This window comes from Triturus cristatus, chromosome 12 (genome assembly GCF_964204655.1).
Source record: "Triturus cristatus chromosome 12, aTriCri1.1, whole genome shotgun sequence".
NCBI classification, from domain to species: domain Eukaryota; kingdom Metazoa; phylum Chordata; class Amphibia; order Caudata; family Salamandridae; genus Triturus; species Triturus cristatus.
This window is the reverse complement of record NC_140595.1, coordinates 806,286,551-806,310,236: the sequence shown is the minus strand read 5'-3', so window position 1 is coordinate 806,310,236 and position 23,686 is coordinate 806,286,551.

Here is a 23,686-nt window from a genome sequence, read left to right as displayed (position 1 = left end):
GCTGATAAGAGAATCGGTAAGTGAAACTCCATAAAGAGTTACACCCAGTAGTTCAAAAGAAAGGAGGTGTGTGGTGCCATCAGGAACTAGAAGTTCAACAGCGGTAACTCCAGAAGATTTGGAGAGATGGGCACAAGGAATAGAAAAACAAAGTTCAACCCTAAAGATTTTAGATATTTACAAACTGAAAGTAAAATTAGAAGAAATGATAGCTGGAAATGTGGGAATAGAGAGATTGAACCATTACAATGAGGAAGAGTTGTTGTTCATATGTAGGAGTATAACCAGAAATGCGAAATTGTTTCATGAGAAATTGACGGAGCTTGCATCAGAGATGGGAATAGATATAGGGAGATCAACGATATTGCAGAAACCATATTGAGTGGAGTTTACGGATAAAGATTTAGAAAATATGAATGTGTCTGGTAAGAAACTACAGGTCAAAGAGTTGATGAATATTTTGCAAAAGAGGGGAGGCATTGACAAGTGGAGGACAAGATGGACAAGAAAGAAGGAGAAAGCACAGGCAAAGGAAGCGTCCTCTGCATACTTGTTTTTTTTTTTTTTTAAGTTTTGAAAAACCTTTATTGAGACATTACGATACACAGCAAAGAGCCAACAACCCATCGGGCCGGCCGCGAAAAACACATTTGGATGAATATCTGATCACACAGCCCTATGCCGTCAACCCGGAGGTACGGCGGCGTTACGGAGTGCTCGGGTATCGTGAGGTAAGGAAGAGCGTTGTTTGTCTCAGACTTAGCAAACAATCACGGCATAAGGCAGATTGCCAGGAGGTATACAGTGCAGGAACTTACCAACTCCCCCCCCCCCCCCCCCGAACCGTCGATCAGCACTGCGTTTTCATGTGTGCCCTTGGCTAGCCAGCGCTCTCTATCCCCTCTCCAGCTCCCTAAGTTGCGATGAGACGGGTCTAAACGTCTCCAGGGTCATCCTGCACACTGGAGGGAGGCTCGCAGATTCCTCCCCTAAAATCATTCCACTTGGACCACACCTCGACCCACTTGCGCGGGCACCCCCTAGCCACATACACTGTCTTTTCCTGCAGCATGCACCAGTCCATGTCGCTGGCCCAATCGGAAAGTTTCGGTGGAACAGCACTACCCCAGAGCCTGGCAATGTTCCGTTTTGCTATTATTTGCCCAAGTGTAACCCAGATCCTCCCTTTTGGCGACAGGTCAGTTGGTTCCCATATGTTGAGGAGGCACCTCTTGGCCTCCGGGCGTATCCCCACCTCCCACACCTCTTCCATCTCCCGCACCACCCTCCTCCAGTACCTCTGAATCTTGGGGCAGTCCCACAGCACGTGGAAAAAGGTTCCAACACCCCCGCACCCCCTCCTACATAGCGTTGTGTCAGCCCTGCCCATCATATGTAATCTAGTGCAAGATATATAAACTCTGTGCAGGACCTTCAATTGGATGAGCCGCAATCTGGCCGATATCGCGACCTCACGCGGAGAGGCCAAAGCGTGCGTCCACTCCTCGTCATCTATTTCCAGCCCTTCGGCGATCCACTTGTCTCTGAGGGGGAGGAGCAGGTCTGGGGGGTTGTTAATAAGCTTTTTATAGGTGAGGGATATGGCATGTTCCGCGAGGAGCCCGTCAAGTAATCTATCCTCGAGCGGGGAGGCTGGCGGCAGCTTGACCTCCGGTGGGATATTTGCCTGCAAGGAGTGGCGCACCTGCAAGTATCTATAATGTTCGGCATCTGCCAATTCGTAGGCTTCCTGCATTTGGGCGAATGAGCGGACCCCGGCGGGTCCCCACATATCTTTGATTTGAGAGATGCCGATAAGGTCCCACTCACGGAATCCTTTGGTGCGCCGCAGGTTACCCAACGCTTCCGAGGCCCATAGTGGCGTGGCCATCGTGAGGACTCCGGACCATCCAAGCTTTTTCTGTGCGATGTGCCACAGCTGTACCGAGTGCAGCGTCGGGCCGGTGAGTGTGCGCGCCCCCCGCCTAGAGTAGAGCGCTATTTCGTAATTGCCTCCGGGCAGCCTCTGCATACTTGTTAAAAGAATCAGAAAAGGTGGAAAGATTGTGTCCCATGAGAGAGGTACAAGGTGGTGGATATGTTCATGTTCCATGGAGCCGACAGGATATTTTGTCATTTAAGAACGATTTCTGTAGATTGAGAGAGAAACCAGTTGAATGGTACAAGCAAGTTGAAAGATTTGTGAAAGTTTTGAAGGTTTTGGTAAAGGATTTGGATGGGTTGTTTGACATAGTGGTACCTGCTGATTTATGCAATTAGGATAAGGTGACCCCCTAAGAATTTGATTTTAGGTCTGGGAACAGGGGGAACAAGGTACAACAAACTATACTGTGTAGTATCCCTCTAGACCTATATTTCTTTTACTTTTTGTGGGTTCACATAAAGAAAAAACACCAACTGTGTGTATTTATTTTATCTGTCATATTTATTTTTTTAAATTTATTTTTCGTTTTTTACTTACTTTTATACATTCTTCTCTTTTATACATAAAATTCTTCTCTATTTACAAAAAATCAAACTATACAGAATTAATCATTATTACTTTTTGTGTGCACAACTCTATTTCCTAAGTGCACACATATGTGAACAATTTTTACAAATCAACTAAGTCTCAACATTGATTTGAGAAATATCCCCACAACGATCACTCCTCTAACCATACTGCATACATGTCACTTTCATACAAAACATTCATACTACACCCCAGAAAGGCATCAACGCATGTACAAAACTAGCCAGGCAGGGGCGAATAGCTCAGCCCTCTGTTGCGATGCACTGGGGTGTATCCCTCAAACTGGTCGACGCACGTTTCGGTGGCTTAATCTTCTTTTGTTGCCACCTTCCTCAGGACCTGTTGTTACGTATTTTTTATCATGGGCATGGATGGGGAGACTGTTTCTGTTCTATGTTGGTATTGGGGTAGCAAAAGTCTTTTTCTGCGAGAATTTGTCGTATAGTTCCCTTCTTTAGTCTTGATTTGGCCAATGCTTAGTCGGTCTGGGTCTCCGTCTTAAAGTTCGGAGACGATGAGTCGTCGCGTAGTTATGATTCCGAATCTTTGTCTCACGGGGCACAGTGGGGAAAACAACCCTCAAATGGTCTTTGTATGTCTAAATAGTCTTTACTTTTCCTGTTGGCTTTTCTTCAGAGTGTGTTCTTATTTCTTTTTTCTTTTCTTTGCAGGGTACAACATTTACCACTTTCTGCTGGGTCACGTCAGGAGCTTTGACGAGTGGATACACGTCACTACCGGCAGAGCACCTAACGAGAAGGGAATCGTTAACCCCCAAGCAGAAAGTGGTAAATGTTAATAATGAAATAATTTGATTAATCTGTGAAGCAGTCAAAATTGAACAAAAACTGCACTGTGCATACCGCCCAGCGGCGTCTGGCATGGTTTAGCAATTAAACGGCACAATCAAATCAAAGCTAAGTAAAGTGTGTGCATCCACATCACTGAGTTGGCCAGATGCATTGCCTCTTGTGTTGATGGGACTCCGAAGTATTCCTGAAAGGAAAACAGGATTGAGTCCCCATGAGATACTCATGGAAAGGGCAATGAGACAAGCATTTATTCTTGGACATAAATTGCTTAATATAACTGATGATGTGGTATTGGATTATTGCAAAGGGTTGGCTGACCTAGTGCGTTCGGTCTCTCACCAGGTTGGAGAAAACGCAGTTGCCGGGCAGCCAGCACAGGTGCATGATTTGAAGTCTGGAGATTGGGTGGTAGTGAAGAAAAACACCAGAAAGTCGTGCCTAGCACCCAGGTGGGATTAACCACGTAAAGTCATACTGGTCACTACAACAGCAGTGAAGTGTGCAGGTTTACCCAATTGGATTCATGCCAGTCATACCAAAAAGGTACCATATCCTACTGAAAAAGAACAACCACTGAAATAACCAGTTGAAACTGCCGAAGGTTGTGAAGTCGAAGAATCTGGAGTAATAGATTCTGAAACAATAGATGAAGAACAACCGAGCACGAGTCAGGAAGGTTGGATACCGGTGGTTGACATTCCTGAGGTTGTTATTCAAACAAGAATCAGAACCAGATTAGAAAGACAGGAAAATAGTGAGGACCAGATAGGTGTAGAAGAACACGCTCAGGAAAAGGTGAACAAAGCTACTCGAGATCCTGATCAGGACCAGACAGGGAAAGGAGAACATACTCAGGTAAAGGCGAACAGACCTACCCAAAGATCTGAGCAGGGACAGACAGGAGAAGAAGAACGCGTTTAGGCAGCAGACGAACCAAATGTAGTAAGACCTGAACAGGACCAGTTAGGAAAAGAAGAACAGGTTCGGGCGGAAGAAGATCGATATGAAATAAGACCCGAACAAGATCAGATAAGGGAAGAAGAACAAATTCGGGTGAATAAAACCACAAAAATAAGACCTGAACAGGAGCAGTCAGAGAGTGATTCAGATCAAGAACAGATTGTGCATAAACATAATGAAAATAAAAGTGTTCTTGAGAAAGGCAAAGAGGGTGAAAGTGTAGTACAAGTTAAAAGGGTCAGAAAATGTGACAAATGGCCAGGTAGAGTCAAAAGATTAAATACTATCTGAGAAAAACAAATGAAAAACCTGAACAAGTAAACAAGGTTACTAGTTAAACTCAGTCAAAGCAGTCGATTGTGAAAAGCACTCGAAGAAGTCCAAGACTGAGAATTTTGAATAATAAGTTCAAGGATCCTGAATGGACCTATGTAATATTGGAGAAATTTGAAAATTTGGAATTGAGTGAAGAGACAGAAGAGGAAGTAAATGCTGCACAGATTGATGAAGGAGAAGTGAGACCACCTTGAGAAACCAAAAGTGTGAATTTACAAGTTGGGAAAAGAAAAAAAGAGGAATCTTCTTAGGCTAAAATGGCTAAAGACAGGGTTTCTGAACGACCAAAACAAAGTTGCACACAAAAATGCTGTAGAGTTTGCATATGTAGCATCTTATTAGTGGTTACAGTATGGCTATTTCTAACAATAGTAGTTCCTTATCTTATGACAACAGACAAGAAGAATAGTACAGGTACTAATGGGAACACATCTACCATGAAAGGAGATAGAGTAGAATTAGAAGCAGCAGATGAGATAGATTTACATCATACAGTATCAGATAATGACACGTCTTTAAATGTCTTCACAAAGTTGTTATTTCAGTACGTAGATACAATGGAGATTAGTGATTATTATGTTTGTATGAAATTACCAGCTTCAGTGTCAGAGGGAGTCACATACCATCATTTACCTTTGACATATGGTATCTCATGTAGTGCATTAACAAGTCTATTCTATAGAACAGGAAAACTTCAATATTATTACTCAAACTTAGATGGAGTATTTTCAGAAATTACTATTCGAAAGAATATGAATCCAGTGCTTAGTAGTCCAGATGCAGAGTTTATGGGTGAATTCTTCTTAACAATGAAGTCCATAGATATAGTAAAGGCACATAAAAACAACCTAACATGTACATTGCATGAAGAAGAGAAGGTGTTTTTGAATTTAGTTGAACAAAGAAACAGGATTTCCAAAGAAAAGCTACTGAACAGAAAACCCACATACCTCCATGGGCTGAGAAAGAGGGAATTTATAAAGCTGGCAAAGCTCATGCTGCGATGTCCCTAGACTTTATGAAGAAAGGGAAAACCTGCCTCAATAGATTAAAGACTGACTATAATAATGTATTTATTGGTTCCAGTGAATTTGAACATAACTTCCTGATTTTGGGAGGTTGGGGACTAAAAGGGGGAACTGATCCAGTATTACCTGGGGTTTATTACGTGTGTGGGACTAATGCTTACTATAAGCTGCCTGCAGGGTGGTATGGAAGTTGCTACTTTGGGATTGTATTTCTGAAATATACCACGTAAAAAGAATCACTGGAAGCAATGAAAACACTAATGAACAAACACGAAGAAAGGGAGCTAGTTGTTCAGAAATAATAGGTGACATATTTGGTGCATTGATACCTTCAGTGGGAGTCATTCTAAATTCACATAGAATCTGTCAATTGTCAAAAGTAGTTGATCGTCTCTCAATTGATACTGCTGGGGGTTTCTTGATGATTAATACGGAAATGGTTTCAATTAGATCTATGGTTTTACAAAATCGACTTACGCTTGATATATTATTGGCAAAGGAAGGCGGAGTCTGTAAAATGCTGAAGGTGCAACATTGTTGCACTTACATACCTGATAAAAAAAGGGAAATTAGAGGGTATATTAAGAATATTACAAAACTTCAAGAAAATTTGAAACCACTGGAGGTTGACAGTGTATGGGAAAGACGAACAAAAAGTATCTCTTCAATAGAGACTTGGTGTACTAATTTAGGAAAAGGTATTTTAGGTTCTCCCATTAATTGGTATAACAATTATCGTTTTAGTAATAATGATATGGTGTAAATGTTGCAGAAACAAAGGAAATGGAAGATATGAAGTGAATGGAAAAGGAAAGAAAAGAAAGTAAGAGGAGATTCAGCTGGAGAAAATGAAAGGAAATTTATATAAAAGAATGAAAGTTTTGAAAACCAAAGATGAGATTAAGAACGAAGAGGAAGGAAGAGACGCTGAGATATGCTAAAGTTGGCATCTGATTGGGATGGGTAATTTTGTGATGGCTCAAAATGCCATCAGAGAGGTTATTGATGGAGCAAGGACTCGTAGAAAAGAGACTTGCTCAGAAGCAATCCTCTCATTTAACTCCCTAACATGTTATTAATTATGTATTGTGTAAAATTCATGCTCACCACATAAAAAACGAGGGTCAGAGAAGCATGCATATGTGTTTACTAACATGAGTAACTCAAGCGGCTTTCTAAAATAGCTATAAACGGGAAATCTTTATTGCGCATGAGTCAACTGCATCTACACGGTAGGACGAGCTGTCGCTTGGAGGGAAAATTATTGCGCATGAGCAGAACGTACTAATATGGAGTCTTGAAGACTTGCGTGCTTTGCATCTGCTTGCTTGAAACTAAATTGAGCCCTAGACTCCGGGAACCCTAGCAAATTTCAACCCTAAACACCACCCCAACCCTACCACCTAACCCTAAACACCACCCCAACCCTACCACCAGCAGCGGGAGAACTGAATAAATTAAAACAAAAACTTACCTGACCGCCTCTGCTCCTGGTCCGCGTTGGCGCCTCTGCCCCCTTCAAACCAGAATACCACGTCAGCACTGGAGTGGCAACCCCTCAGCCAATCCTGGCGCTGCTGCAGCGCCAGGATTGGCTGAGGGCACAGCTTACGCTACACCCGCCGCCTGCCCATTAGGAGACCGAGGGGCTCCTAATGGGCATGCGCAGGCAATAAAAACACAAGTACACATGACTGGGCACGGGCTAAAAATTACTCTCCATGCTCACTCATGCGCACTTGTGCTGCCTTTCCCTGGCTTGTCTGACAATGCATGTCAGTCAACATGACGCCGGACCGCCCACGGTCCGACGTCATACTGACTGACATGCATTGTCAGTTCTCCCCACCCTCGGCGTCTCTGAACTTAAGTAAACTAAGTTCAGAGACACCGAGGAGGGAGCTGCGGGCGCGGGCGGGTGCGGGGGCGGGGGGCAACGCCCCAACGCCCCAATGGACGCACCTCACCTGTTTATCTGTGAATCTGAGCGCTGGAGTGCAGAAAGACACAGTCAACAGAGCAGCGACCAGGAGATGGTCAAAAGGAAGTTCAAAGGAAGAAGCAATGCTGAGTGGGAGAGACAGATGCTAGAACTCTATGTGTGAATGTGTGTGCATGCAAGGGCCTAAACGCCCCCCACCCCCATGGTGCAGGAGGCCCCCGGAACCCACTGCTCTGAAGAAATGTAAGTAACACTTTATTGTTACATTTTAGAAAGCCACTGATTCTACAGGAAGCCAGGGTTTTTGTAATTGCAGGAGTGGGTGAAGGGTTCTTGCCGAAGGCCTAGATGGATGACTAATGCAGAATTCAGTGCTTGGCTGTGGACCCTCCCACATCCAGCCTGCACCCTCGGTAAGAGACCAGGAGTCAGACTACAGAGGTGGCAAGCAGCAAAGAGCAAAAGGGCTGCATTTGGGTTTCATGTGTCCTGGTCCTGCAGCAGCCTTCTCCCAGGCCATGTTGGCATCCTTCAGCTGCTGAAGGGCTGTGATTCCTGGGGATTAAAGAAGTAGTGAGGCTTGCACTGGACTAACTGGTGTCCCCCAAACAGGTGAGTCCACCAACAGCCCTTTTCTTTCTACCTTGCTGTAATAAAGGGAGGCATGGAGTAAATGGCAGACCCTGGGGGTATTGGGCTCATACCACAGAAGCATTCATTATGCCTAACCACCTGGTCACACCAGACTTAACAAAAACCCCAGAAGACCCCAGTGGGGCCCCTGCAAGTACTGAACAAAGGCACCTGTTTTAACAGTGCCTGACAGCGGATGAAATCTGGGTAGTTTAAAGACGCTGCTGTTTGGGGACTCGGTCTGATCTCTGTTTTTCTCTCACCTTTTCTCTAGTTGTGTCTGCTACCACATGTTCAGTGCCAGGAGACCTTGTTGGGTAGCTGTGCACTTTATAAGTGTAATAATAATAATAATAAAAATAGGAGTGACTCCTTGCATTGCTTGGTCTGGCTTTTCAGAGGTAGGTTCTGCCCCCCCCACCAAAGTGAGATCTGACCAAGTAAATACACCTGCATTACGATTTCCAATCTCAAGCAGAATTACATTTACCGCAGATGTGCATTGCACATGTTGCTCTGGTCTGAGGATGGAGACGAGAACCAAGTCAGGTTCAGATCCTGTGACTCTGGCAGTGGCGCTGTCGGCTCAGACTGTCAGTGTCTAGGTATTGTAGCAAGGTGGGCCTATGGCACAGAGCCCTGGCCTGCAGCTCTAGCCCAATGATCCTCTGAATAGTGGACATTGCTCCTTTTACATGTATGTTTGTCCTCTATAATTATTGAAAGCTGGGTGAGAAAGATGGGACAGCTTTTCTATTTTTCAAACTGCACTAAAATGAGTGCACTGCACTTCCTTAAAATGTATGTTTTTCGTGTTTTAGTACAGCACTGAAAACTTGTGTAAAAGCTCTGAGCTCTGCTCCTCGAAATAAAGCAAACATTTAAAATACCATAGTCATGCTGCATTCAATGTACTTATTCCTAGTGTCTTCCCATCACCTTGCAAATCTCCGCTCCCCTCTTTGACTCTGAAATGGACAAATATACTTAGATTACACAAAAAGAGTGTATCTGCAGGCTGAAAAGCGCCTCCAGCACTTTCCACTAAATTTTGTGAATGGCTGCCACCTCCAATAAGTACTTTTTTATTAACTTGGGCTGCACTGCCCTGGTGCAGACTGGTTTGTCAAATGTCCATGCATCTTCTTTTTAGCCTGGGTTATCTGTGAGTTTGTCCATGGTATGTCATTTGGCACTATAGCTGATTTGCTTATAGAACTGTGAACTCTAAAATCAACAGTTGTTAAAATTCAGCAGACACTTGAAATACAAAGCTTGTCTTGCTACTTTTTCTTTCCGTGCCTCCTCTGAAAGAAATGCAAATGTTGAGTCTTTCAGGGGTGTCCAACATAGGTCTAGGAGGACCGATCCATGGAAGATATTCAGCTATCCACTCACTATGGAAACAAATGCAATTTAGAGTCATTTTAAGTGGATGTCTTCTATTTGGATATCTTAAATATTTGGCAAGGCCCTGGCTCTCTTGGACCTACAATGGATGCCCCTGTATTTTCTACAGCGCAATGTCTGCCTTTTTTATCATAACGCAGTCTTGAAGTGGTCCTTGTGTGTGTGAGTTTGAGTTTAAAACATTTATAGAGCCCACGTACACCTGGCGGTTTCCTGGCGCTTTGAGGTACTGGGCCCGGAGAGATAAAGGGATCCGGGAGGAGGGGAAGAAATGAAAGTTAAAGTGGGAAGGCTTTTGAAAAAAGGGAGGTTTTGAGCGCCTTACGGAAGTGTGAGTATTGAGTGGAAGATCTAAGGTGAACGGGGAGAGAATTCCAAAAGGCAGGGGCAAGTGTGGAAAATTTCGTGCCCCCCCACTTTTTGCGCCTAAAGCGGGGAACTGTCAATAGATGTTGAGAGGATGAACGGAGTTCCCTGACAGGGGCGTAGGCTTTGATTTCAGAGGAGATGTAGGCAGGGGCTGCGCCAACTCGGGCCTGAAAGATGATACATCCCATCTTGAACTGGACTCGTTCTTGAATGGGGAGCCAGTGCAAGGACTTGAGAAGCGGCTTGACATGGTGGAATTTGGCCAGATTGTAGACCAGGCGGGCGGCCTGGTTTTGAACCAGCTGTAATCGTCGCATACTGTAGGCAGGCATGCCACAATATAGAGCGTTGCCGTAGTCTATACGGGAGATTACCATCACCAGGATAATGAGTTTAAGGGCAGAGAAAGAAAAGAAACGGGAAACTTTACGGATAGTGCGGAGTGAAACAAAGGAGGAGGACACCACAAAGCTAACCTGGGAGTGCAGGGTGAGTTGATCGTTCAGCTTGATCCCCAGAGTTCTCACAGAGGAAGAAGGATAAGGGGGGAGCCTAGGGAAGGGGGCCAGAAAAGAGAGGTCCAGGGGCTGGAGCAACCACCTGTCAGAACCAGCTCGGTTTTATCTGGATTTAACTTCAGGTGGTTGTAGTTCAGGTAGGTTGAAGTGCAGCCATAGACAACCGCCTAGAAACGCCTATTACCCAACTTAAATTATTTATGATAGTGTTAACAGTATACTCCGCTATGCGGCATAGGCTGAGTTTTTGCTAACCTCCGCCCTCCAAGTGGAGTGCGGAGTGGCAAAAACTCAGTGAACTCCGCCGGCTGAGCAGAGTTTACCGGCCACCCCTGATTATTTTCACATTCAGAGGAAAAACTTACCATACAGCTTGGTTATTCGCACCCCCTTGTCAAAAGGGTAGCCCCGTGATGCTAACAAAAGTTTCAGATGCTAAACCTTTCCACAATCAAGCTGAACACACGGAAAGCATATAGTTTAAAAATCTCTCCCGGTACCATTTCTGCTGCAGCCCTTGCCCATTTCATCTTCCCTTCTCAGGGACCAAAGATTATACAGGAGGGCAAGGAGATCAATGGAGGAGAATAGACAGGTCCCAGTGGAAGATGAAAGGAAGGAATGTGCTGGGAATATACAATGGTGGCCGGAAAGCAGTGGCAGCTGGCATGTCCCAAGGGTGGTGGGGCGTGGGAGCACATCAAAAATGAAAAAGTAAAAGGCACTTACCTTTTCTATGAGCGCGACGTCCTCCTCGATCCTTCCCTCCTTGAGGCAGGCAGGATCTCCACTCTCAAGCCAATCCTGGAGCTGCTCTCATGCAGCATGAGAGCAGCGCTAGGACAGGTGGGAGTCACATCTATCAGCACTCACAAGAGCACTTGAGGACTTTGCTTTCTCTAACCCAGCAGTCTTAACACAGTTGGGTTAGAGAGGTTTAAAATGCGTATGCCTGGCTGGCCATCTCAAGACAGCCAACCAAAGGGGCATGCTTATTTTGAACTCAAGAGCACAAAGCTCCCTTCTGCCATTCAGCAACAATGGCCCCCGCCCCTTCCTGACGCTCAGTTTGGGAAAGGGCCGGTTGCTGAAAAATAAAATGGTAATAAATTAACTTTATTACCATTTTATTTTTCAGAGCTGGCCTGGGGCTTTTGTTTGTGGGGCGACATTCCTCCACTCAAATGGAGGAGCCGCCCCGGCCAGAATGGAGGGAGCAGGGCCGGCCTGCTGTGGGAGAGAAATCAGAGGCACTGGGCGCTAACTGGAGACTGGGCTAGGGGAGCAGCGCAGGGATAATCTGTTATTGGGACTGGGGATGGGCAAAAGCAGAAGAAGCATTGGTGAGGACATAGCATTGTTACCCATAGTCTTATGAGGATGTGAGGACCCCCATGAAAATTACAAGAATGCAATGCAAGCGACATTATAAATGACAGTGACACTTTTTGTGGATAAAATATTTCAAATGTTTATTGCTTACCCAGGTTGGGTTAGCTTACAAGTGATCCAGGAGTTGACGGTGAGTTCCTTGAACAACTGACACCCATCCTGAGAAAGCTAGAGCTGTCCTGTTGGTGTTTTCTGTATCAACGCACTTAGATTCTTTTCAACTCATTTAAAGTGAGTTGCCACCCAACTCTTACTTTTGTATCATACTCCTGGCAAGTCAAAGTGAGACCACGGCCAGTCTCCACAGTAGCTCATGATTTCATCTGTCCCTAGAGGAATTAAGGTGTGCTTATGCAAGTAGGTCTTGCCCGCGACACTCACAATCCTTAAAATGACACTGGGTGAGGAGCTAGTATGGCCGGTCTAGGTATTTGGAAGCAGACTGGTGGCTGTTAGGGGCCCAGTTGATTTGAGACCATTGTTTATTTTCCAAGCCAAATAGAGTAAGGGTTGGTTGAGATAATTAGGTTAAGGTCTGGGCCACAGACAGATTGGGGCATGATTTGGTGGTGGGGGCTGCTTAGGTCTGTGGATTAGATTAGGAACTGGGATCTGTAATTGACGAGATTCGAAACCAATTACTATACAGAAGGCTATTTCAGTATGGGGCTAACTTGATGGGTTTGAAGATTTGTATTCCTTCAAAATGGAAATTCAGGGGAGAGTAATGTGTTTATTTTTGGGGAAAACAGCTGGGAAGGGCTACTTGAGTTGTGACTGGATGGTTGGCTGATCTGTAGTGTGGTGGGTAAATTAAATTTTTTGAAGAAGAAGGACTTTGACAAGAGTTGGACCATGTAGAGGAGTGGAAGGGGATTTGTGAAGATGATCAAAGTGCTGCCTGGGGGAACCACTCGTTTTTATACATGATGGTTTAGAAGAAGGACTGGGCTGTGCATTGTTAAGATTATGAAGATCGGGAAGGGCCAGTGACCACAGAGGTGCACCACTTCAGAATATGCACTGACCAACTTCCAAGACGTTCTCCATTCAGCCCATCTCAGCAGGTGGCTGCCCCAGCTGGAGGACAGTCCTTCCCCAGAGGCAAGTGGTGCGGTGGTCCCCGTGGGGGCAGCTGGAGTAGGCTCCAACTCCCTTAGCAGCAGCAAGAAGATGGACTGGCAAAGACAAGGAGCAATGTGGGACATAGAGGAGCAGGGGAACTATCCTGGGTAGGCCTGGGTGGAGCTTGCAGAGTTTCAGAAAAACTCCGCAAAATTCCACGCAGTTCCGCGAGTGAGCAGAGTTGCACGCGGAACCCCGATTTTTCTGTTTCATTGGTTGCTCAACCTTCCTTTTATAGCATGTGAAATCTCACCCTCTTAAAAACAGAGAGTGACCTTTCTAAAAAAAAAAAAGAAAAACAATCTGGAAATTGACTTTACCACAAATTATGAGAGGAGGAGTCCTTCCCATACCGTCCGTCATAACCCAAGGGCACGGTAAGAACTAAGTGCAAGAACAGGGACCCTCCAAACCCTCCTCTCTCGACTCTCACTTGACCCTCACTCACCGGGGGTGAGCTGTACATGCAGCCGGTTCCTCATGCCTACACACCATTCTGTGCAGTTTGCAGAAAACGCTTTGTCCCCGCACAAGTTCCGCGCAGCAATCATCCCATGACGTCAAAGCCGCACGCCCATGGAGCTGAGGATGGTTGGGTGTGCCGTCGCAAGAGAGATCAGAAGCCGGGTCCACGAGGTGGCTGCGCCCCAGGACTGAGCTTCTTCGGGACAGTACACCTGGGTCAGTGCTATCCTAGAAAAGTCACCCTAAGACCAAGCTTGAGACCTTGTGTCTGAGCTTTCCTGACTGGTAATGTGCTTCTTTTCTTTAGCCCTATACTCGTGGGTCCGTGTATGCCGAGAGCAATACTTCCTGAAGCCATGCTATGGACCTTCTTTAGTGCCAGACTTGACGTTATTCTCCTGGACATTTTTTTCTGTGGCATGTGTCAAACATTTCTCTGGGAATTTCAATGGGATATGCAACTTTTTTCAAATCCCTGCAACTTTCTCCCTTACACAATCTGCATGAAAATGTGCAGGGTCAAAATTTTATAGGTACATCTTTTTTAAAGTTTCATGTAGGTTTGTCAAATGGATGGAAAGTCACAATTCAGAATTATATATTTGAACTTGCCTCTCAGCCCTAAGTAGCAGTACTGAGCCTCCATACCTCTCACAGCCCACTGTACCCTGATAGTAGGACCATTAATGAAGATAGAATTAGTATGTAGGGGTGAAGTAGCTTGGCTAAGGTTTATGCCATATGAAAGGCAACAAGGCCTGATGGAAGGCAGATTTTTTAATGGTGAGCTTGCACCAGGCTACCTTGGCTTCACACCAGGTGAGCTGCACTTTGCACAGGTGAGCTGGACTTAGCACCAATTCAACTGCAATTCTCACCAGGTGGTCCAGACTTTTCACCTGGGAAGATGGGCTTTGCATCAGGCGAATTAACCTGTGCATACATGTGGTATTTCTACCTAGCCAAAAGGCAGGGTAGCACTGTTACTCAGCTGGCCTCAGGTGAGAGGGAGTTTGTACAAGGTGAGCACGAAATTGCCCCTGGTGGGAATGGGCTTTGAACCAGATGAGCTGGACTCTTCTGCTGGGAATATGGACTGTGCACCTTGTGAGATGGGATTTGCACCACGTGAGCTGGAATTTGCACCAGGTGAATTGGACTTGACACCTGCAATCAAGGGAAATTGATTTTATACAGTTGTGAGTGGGGCCCCACTGACCTGGCTCGCCACTCACTGAGTCATCAGTCTACCTCCCAGTCTGTGCACACTGGTGAGCTCATTATTGCACTAAAAAAGGGCCACACTCACTACCGCCCTCCAACCCTCTTTACTTGAAGCTGCCTGGTGATGAGTACAAGTCACACATCTCTTCATGTTCTCCATCTTAAAAACAGTGACTGGATGAGGTGAGAAATGGCCCGCAGGAACTTGGCACAATATCTGCGCCTTCACAGTCACCTGGGCTGCGGCAGTCACACCGGGCATTTGCCAGAGCGCTGCAACCTGAAAGAGATGGCCACCATTATAAGTCAAGAGAATTGTCATCCCAAAATTGTTACTCTGCAACAAATCACTCCACAACAAGAAACAAATGTGCTCTCGGAGGCTGTTGACAGAAACTATCACTCTGTACGAAAAATAAATCTTTAAACCCAGCATCTGTTATGGAAAGTGTCTGTTTCCAGTAAAGCAGCTCCTTGTGTTCAGCATCTGGGAAAAACACAGTAATTGTGTGATTCTGGGTTCGTTCTTGGGAATAGTTGACCGTTAATTACTGGGGCAAGCGTGCACCAGTAAGCGCTGCCGGTGCTGGAGCAGAGTTTTCTGTTGAAAATCTATTGGGTTTTTAAGCTCTGGTTTGTCTATTTGTTGATAATTAAAAATATTAATTCATAACTATTAATTATTTGTCTTGTGTAAATGTTCTGATTAACCAATACGAACTAATAAGAGAAAACTATACGTGGGGATGCGTTCATGTTGCTTATTAATAATGTGCATGTTTTATTAAATGAATGTTGCTGAGTGCTGTTTATTTTAAAGCACGAAACGCTTTTGAATTGTCGTGTATTAATGCTTTTCTTGTGTTGCAAAGGCTAGATAATTACATACACATAAGGGTATTAGTGGGGTTAACACTGTTTAATCACTATGCTGTGGTAACGTTGTTTTTGTCTCTTTTAATTAAGATGGTACGTTTTGGCCTAGTAGAAAAATGGCTGCCGTTTAAAGCCTGAATTCAAGTAGTCGAATTTTGATGAGAAGGCCTTGCTGAACATGGTCGAGAAGTCATCTGACCACAGTCTTCGCCTGGTTTAAAATTTTCCGTGAGGACAGCAGCTCTGGGCGAACATCCAAGTGTCCTTGGAAGACAAAGGAGCCACAATGAACTTTGTGATTGTACGCGCAATCAGAGGACCAGAGAACCCTGCCTGAACCTTTGCTATCTCCCTAAACACGGCCAAGAGGGGAACGGCTTCTGTGGGAGTGCACACGAGCCCGCCAGATAACACCAAGACGCCGTGAGGGAAACGGCCCGAGAACTACCTCACCCAGCAGCCTCAGCGCTGGGCGCTTGCCTGTGACCTCATCAGCCTGCGACCAGTGTAGTTAAAAATCAAGCAGGCACAACGCGGCGCGGGACGCGCAACCAGAGGACCAGAGAACCCTGCCTGAACCTTTGCTATCGCCCTAAACACGGCCAAGAGGGGAACGGCTTCTGTGGGAGTGCACACGAGCCCGCCAGATAACACCAAGACGCCGTGAGGGAAACGGCCCGAGAACTACCTCACCCAGCAGCCTCAGCGCTGGGCGCTTGCCTGTGACCTCATCAGCCTGCGACCAGTGTAGTTAAAAATCAAGCAGGCACAACGCGGCGCGGGACGCGCGCGGGCAGCGCCCGGGCGAAGCCCGGGCCAAGGGCGGGCCCGTCCTTGCCCGTCTGTGCCCGTGTGAGACCGGACCGGGCCCTTCATCGTGGCCCCAGCCAATATCTTGCCCATTGTGCCTGCAGCAATTGGATTGGATTAAAGTAAACCCACAGGTATTATTTATTTTGCATTGATAATACTGGACACGGCATATATTGACTGATCCTCATTTAACTGTTTTGGACTGATTTTAACGAAGTAATTACAGTTCTGTTTGCCGGAAGTTAAGTTTTTAAATCAAAAAAAAAAAAAAAAGGGGCACCCCAGAGTATGGGCAAAAGGAAAGCACCGAACTGTGAGCCATCGGAGGGCATGGATATTAAGAAACCTAAAAAACAATCACTTTTAACATATCTGACCGGGGCCATGGGGGCAATTGAAAAACAAATTACCACAGTCGAACAAACCCTAGCAGCAGGCTCACTGACTATCAGAGAAGATAGAGAGGAGGCCGGTCTATCCACTCCCATTCAAACTTCCATCCCTCTTGCGTTGGTTGAGTCCGAAACAGCAATTAATGGCTGTGTTCAACGTAACATCAGCGACACTATAGCGCACAACCACAGCGACATAACCACGCTACAACAAGAAAAGGGGACTAAGGGCCTAAATAAGGCTGAGAAACAGCCGGGGAAGTGTGGACCGGGCATTAGGGAGATTGGTAAATCAAGGATACGTAAAGGAAAGGAGACTAATACAAAGAAAAAGCACCAAGGCCCAGTTACTAGTTCCTTGCAAACCCCTCCGATACTTCCAACACCAGTAAACACTATGAATGAACATATTAAGGGGCATGATCTGACTAGCATCCTCTCATCTCTAAACAGCCTAGATTCTTTTGTGAGAGGTGCAGTTGAGACTATCGGATCTAGATTAGACAGGATCGAGACACATGTGGCAAAACTCCTTTCCTGTAATGAAAATAAGAGTACTATATCTCCCAGCCCCAAGACCAGTATAGATGGCCTGAATAAAAATAGGAAACCACGACAATTTCCATTTCATACTGATCCCATAGACGAAACCTCCACTACTGTCAGCAGCAATCAAAGTAGGATTAAAGATACACAACAAAAACCAGTCCCTGAGTCCCATTCTACTACCAATAAACAGACCACTCCGGCTATCAAATTAACATCTTTAAAGACACCATCCTCTATACATCTGGATCTCCCTCCAGCCTGTACTCCTTACACAGTGATCCTGGGTGATGTCCCTCATTTACGATCTAATGACCAGGAGACCTGTGAATCATTAAAGAATAAAGCACTACACTGGCTGGGGGATAGAATGGGCGATACTCGCATATTATTCGAAGAATTTAAAATGATACGCAGAATAGGATGGATGGGAACCTCTAGGAAAACACTTACTGGTGATTGCTTGGTATTGACCTTTCGTTCTCCCTGGCTGGTTAAAATAATTTTGGGGTTAGTGCCCAAAAACATCCTTGATCCAGGAATCAAGATACTTCCCTTGGGCTTCTTCTATCAACCTCCTCCTGAATTAATGAAACAGACCTACCACCAGCTTATGCCCAGCCAAATATTTAACATTCCCACACACAACCGTTTTAGTGCACTTACCTCCCTAGAGGACTTAGATTGACTACCCCCAACAACAATAACAAGTACAACGAGTCAGGCTGGGAATCCTGACACAAGCTTATCTATTTCCTCACATAGGGGCTTACCTGAGCCCGAGATCGAACCAGTAGTTAAACCTAATTGTCCACTGGGTCAAATACAGAATGGTGTAATGCAGTCGATTAGTCCTGTCTTTCGCTACATCAGGGAGGATAACAATCCTCTATCCAGAAAAGAGGAAGAAGACATAAATATTACATATTGGAATATATGGGGTCTACACTCCAAATTGCATAATGACATGTTTCTTGATTTTGTTAAGAATACGGACATACTCTGTCTCCAAGAGACCTGGTCGAAAAAAGCTATCAATATTAATGGCTACAAAACATTTCACACACCAGCCACTCCTTCAATCCACGGTAGGGCTAAGGGAGGCTTATGTATATATGTCTCCAATTTAATAATAGTGAAAAAATTTGTATTTGAGCCACTTAACCCCTATTATCAAATCCTCACTCTTACTATGGATAGGAATGACACTATAACATTTGTGAATTTTTATAATAATATCCCCAAAGAGAACGAACCTGAAGTCATCGATCAACTTAGACATATGGTATATAAGATCCAGATGACTAATCCAGGTAATACTCAAATCATCTGGGGAGGGGATTTTAATATTAATTTGTGTTCAAACAATAATAACTATATATGCGGCTTGAATGATGAGGAAAATTGCAACTTAACTCACTTCCCACATAATATCCTTGGGAGTGCCCTGAACGAGACCATACTCATGTTGAACTTGAGTTTCGCAAATGAATTAGCAAATCCACAAATTGCCTTTTCACCGACCTATAATGGGAATGGGACAGGTTCGGTGATAGACTATATTCTGGCATCAAATAACCTTGGTAACAGGGTAAAGCACTTTACCACCCACAAGATAGTCATAAGCGATCACTTTCCGCAAACTTTAACAATCAAGAAGAAGTATTCCAATCACAATAAAAAGTATAAAAAGAATAAATTACATTACACCCATCCAAATCTCATTATGGATAAGATGAATGGGTATTCATTGAAATGGGAATTAGTGGATCCAGACACTATTACACATTCTGTAGTGGCTAAAGCCCTACCGCATATCCTCTCCTCTTTGAATGAGAACTCTGCGCCTTCGCTAATTCTTGAAAGTTTTAATCATATCACAACAATTATAAAAAGTTCCTTGTCCGTTGAGAGGAAAAATGGTGATTCTCAAAAACCAAGATGGTTTGATAGCAATTGCACGAATGCCCACCGTATATTAAAAAAAGCAATACACAATAGGGATGGAGCTGGTTTAGGAGTGCAACAGGCAAGGAAATTATATAACCAAGCTCTCATAACTAGGAAAAAGTCAATAAAAAAATCCCTGTGGGAAGATCTACACAGGGCTAGTAATCAGAATGACAGCAAGGCATTTTGGAGAGTAATCAGGTCCCCATTCCTTCTCTCCGATGATTCTCCCTCTATATAGATAGCGATAGATGAGGCGCAATGGGTGAGTCATTACACAAAACTTTTTGGCCTTCAAGAGCCAATAGACACGACAGCCCTCCCACCACCAGCAGCATACGTACATAACATCTCCTTCCCCATAGAGATATCCTTCTCACTTGATGAGGTTTTAAATGCATTAAAAGAAAGTAAAGGTTCTAAGGCCCCAGGACCTGATGGGGTTCCCGTAGATATATATAAATATAATACAGATCTATGGGCCCCAATTCTGACTCGCGTCCTTAACGCAACCTCTTCACAAGGCCTTATTAACAGCTGGTCAGAATCCATCATGGTCCCTATTTTTAAAAAGGGCAACAGACAGGATCCTTCTTGCTACAGACCAATTTCACTCCTAGATTCACTGGGTAAAGTAGCAGGAAGGATTCTTCTCACAAGGTTACAATCTTGGGCCACAGAAAAGAACGTATTGTCTGACCTACAGTTTGGCTTTAGGGAAGGTCTGGGGACAATAGACCAGGGGCTCAACCTGGCGATCTTGATGGGCAAATACACGACAGCGAAAAGAGGGAAAATTTATTTAGCGTTTGTCGATCTCTCTTCGGCCTTCGACTGCGTTTCTCATGGGAAACTATGGTATACACTAAAAGAAATGCAAGTAGAAGACTCACTAATAGATTTTCTGAAGGCCCTATATAGTAACGCCACAGCGCGAGTCCGATTTGGCAGAGCTGGTGAATGCACTTCTTCATTTAAAGTCCTTAGAGGGGTACGACAGGGGTGCGTCTTGGCTCCATTTCTCTTCACATTATACACTAATGGCCTGAAGAAGGCCCTATTAGAAGGAAGCCAGGACGTTCCCCAGGTCCAACAAGATCAGGCCCTAAGACGTATACCAGCATTGCTATATGCGGACGATGCTGTCATTTTAGCCAGGACCCCTTTAGCCCTCCAACAGGCGCTGGACTCGTATAACAATTATATGCAAGACATTGACTTAAATATCAATGCTTCAAAAACCTTTGTGATGAAATGTGGGAAAGGCAGCAAAAAGAGTAAAGATGTTTATTTAAATGGAAGCAGATTGGCTAATACATCGACTTACTCGTATCTAGGAATCCTCATAGATGACAAGGGTCTATGGGGCCAAGCAATTGCAACAAGAAAACTTCTTTTTGTTAGAGCCACAACCGCCCTTGTTAATTTTGCCCAAAAATTAGGAAGAAGACTGCCCCTGGAACTGATAAAAATATACAAGGCAAAATGTACAAGTGTAGCAACATATGGGGCAGGGATATGGGGCCATCGGAATGTTTCCGAATTGCAAAAAGTGGAAAATGCTTTCCTTAGATACTTATTGGCGGTTCCGGCTTCTACGTCCACCTACGTTTGCCATGCTGAGTTGGGAGTTTCATATATTACGGATATTATAAAAATACAACCCCCAATTCTCTGGCATCGCATTTGGAAGTCTGAGTCAAACCGCCTTAACCAGGCAGTCCTACTTGACACCCTTAAATTGGACCATTGTCTCGACATAAAATGGATCAAATATGTGAAGGATTTTATGATAGACATTGGCAACCCTGAATATTTTAATAATCCCCCTTCCATGTTACCTATCTCAAGGAAAGATGTTAAGAAACTCTGTATGTATCACATGGAGAGCCTGAGATTTGCGAGTGAAGCCACAAAACCGTCTGTCTGCCAAAATCTTATGATATCATCTTCATTTGGCATGCAAACGTACCTATACAAATCCGATAGAAGATACGATCGATTTGTTCTCACTCGCTTTCGATTGAACATTTTTCATAGGCTGGTGACATTTCCAACTACTAATAATTGGTCAAATGAACTACCACACTGCCCATGTGATTCTGTCTCCACGCAATCAACTATCCACGTAATTTTATTCTGTAAATTTTATGAAGATTTGAGAAGGAAATGGATAGAACCAATACTCAAAATTTGGGGTATCCGCCAATGCCGTCCAGCATTTCTGGCACTTCAATGTCTCGATAATGATTGCGTAAATTACAATATTATTGTTTTTTTAAAAAGTTTGATCAAATGTCGAAATAATATTGATGCAGGACCATTGTGACAAGGACAAAAGTAGAACGTTACACAAACAAAACCAAACGTTGTTTTGGATTTATCCCCCTAAGCATCATAATAATGCAGTAGGGGGTGTTTGTTTCTTTCTTTTGTACCAAAGCTGTAATCTAATCATATTGCCCCAGGAAAATGAATGCTAAGTATGGGATTAATGTTTTGTATTTTTATCATCGTCGTTGCCCACTCATCATTTTAATTCTCTAACTACTAAAATGATATGCTGTCCTTTTGTGTTTATTTGCTGCTATATTCTGTATTAATATTAATTAGAGCCTTGTAAATGAGTTTATGTTGGCATATGGTGTGTAAATATATATTTTTTAAACTACTTGTTTTTAAATGTTTAAGACGTTCTGTTAAATTGTACATGCTTTTATGGATAGAAATTAACTTTCCGAATAAAGCTTATTCTGATTCTGATTCTGATTGTAGCGTTGGTTCTGAGGAAATGTGGATACGAAAGAAACATTTGTAAACCTAGGGTTTCCATCTTCCGTCTTTTTATTTTTGTGATTTTTCTGAGCGGAGATTTTCCAAATGTAGCGATGCTACATCCTTTCCTTCTCGCTCTGCTCAGCGGTTTAGCGGACGTTTTAAACATTTTATGTTTCTTTATTTTGTAATATTCGTTATAAATATTGTTAGCCTAGAGAGGGTCTAAGGCCACTTCTTCCCAAACTTGCGTTGGTGAGGATCGATGCTGTGAGGACGGCGACTCGGGAGACTTCTACTGAGAGACCTGTCCTGACCCATTCATGACATTTAGCTAGAATAGGTAATTATGAGAATAATGATTTACTTGGATTGATTTTCTTTGACTAATTTTAGATAAAGTACCTTAATTTTGAATACAGTGTTGGTGGTTATTTCTTGTCAATTATTGAGTACTCTATTTGATTATTGTTGTATAGATTGTTTAGATCATGACTCAGGACAGTTAAAATTAGGTCTTATCGACCTCAGTGTAGATGCAGGGTGTTTAGGAGTTTTTCTTCCCACAGGTTCAGTGCTGATAGAGTATTTGAGCGTATGTTAGTAAAATGGGCCCAAGTGTATGATGAGTGCATGTGCGTGTATCTGTGAAATTACTCTATCCGTGGAAGTAGGGAGAATTTGTACACCCCGATCTGCACCAATTTCCTGGTAGCAGAGGATGGTTATTGATGATTGTCTTGATCTGATTAGATTGCTTGTACATTGGCTTTTGATTATTGATTATTGATTGATGTTGGTATATGTACTAATACTATATGTTGGAGTCGTCGTGTTGAGTTATATGTAGTGCTTCTGGAACTTGGGAGCTAGTAGCAGTTCCATAGTAGGGCAGAGGGAAGTATATACTGCTCTCGGGAAAGACGGGATTGTTGGTCCTGTATGTATGCAGGAAAAACGTGTGACAATTGAAGTTGCGCGTCACATTGTCTGGGTTCGGAATCAGTGACATTGTCGTATGTTACTATTAAAAATATATTTCTGGTATAAAAGGAGTGCGTATGGTAGCGAAGGTTATCTGTGAAACTCTGGTTTTAAGTCCCAGGGATCCGTAAGGTTCACCGTTAAAGCTTATCGCGGGAGAAGTAATAGGTATTCTCTGAGCTTGACTGAAGGACTGGGCAGAGGTAAGCTGCTTGGTTAACGTGTGTTATAATTCTGTAGCGGGACAGATTGTTCGCTGTTCTCGGGAAAGGATTCTGTGTGTATGTACTATATTTTTCTTGTATGATTGTGCGTGAATGTATGAGCATTTAGTTGATTGTAAGACTCTTTGGACAAGTCCTAGAGGAAACAGTTAATGAATGCATAATAGAAGGGCAGAGTAGAGGGATGTGCTACTGTGTCAACGGGATTCTTGTGAAATAGATTTTCTTTACTATTCTGTGGTTAGCGAAGCAGACAATGGAGATGTTTATATGTTGTAACTAATAGATTTTGTAGAATTTGACACGAAGTCTACTGAGAAGTTTTGTAAAGGAGGGGTAGACGAGTGACAGGAGACAGGAGAGTGGAGCGACTGCAGCA